We start from the raw sequence: 558 nt of genomic DNA, 5'->3' as shown, positions 1-558 counted from the left end.
TGGGAAACAGAGCCTAACTCAGCCGAGGGCTGGGGGAGCCGACGCGCTCTGGACGCCCGCCGCGACCCGCCTGGGCACCGGGCGCCTCCCCAGGCGTCGGTCCTGCCTCCCGCTAGGGGGCACGGAGGCTGCGCTAACAGGGCGGGGGCCCGCACCAAATTGGCCCAACCCGAGGCGACCGCCCTCTGCCTCCCCTCCCCTCCCGGGCGTGCAAGACGCCAGGCTCAGAGGCTGGGGGGCCCAGGGTGCGAGCCGGGCGCCCGGGCTTCGCGGCGCCGGGAGGACACCCATGCCGCGGCAGCGGCGCACTCCCCTTCCTGGCGCGCCCAGAAGTTTGCGAAGTGGCCCTGGAAAGGCTGCCCCTTGGCCTCGTTTCGTGGATTAAAAGTGTTCACGACGGCGGTAGAGCCGGACGTGCCGCCCGCGCGAGGCCGGGGCCTGGGGGAACCGCATCGACCCCGCTGTCCTCACCGGGGAAGGAGGGGTCCTGTGGGTCCCGCCCGCCAGCCCCTGTCGGGGGCGGAGTCCGGGGTCTGTGGGGCGGGCCGGGGGCGGAGT

Source organism: Mustela nigripes, chromosome 9 (genome assembly GCF_022355385.1).
Source record: "Mustela nigripes isolate SB6536 chromosome 9, MUSNIG.SB6536, whole genome shotgun sequence".
NCBI lineage: Eukaryota > Metazoa > Chordata > Mammalia > Carnivora > Mustelidae > Mustela > Mustela nigripes.
This window is presented reverse-complemented; position numbering follows the sequence as displayed.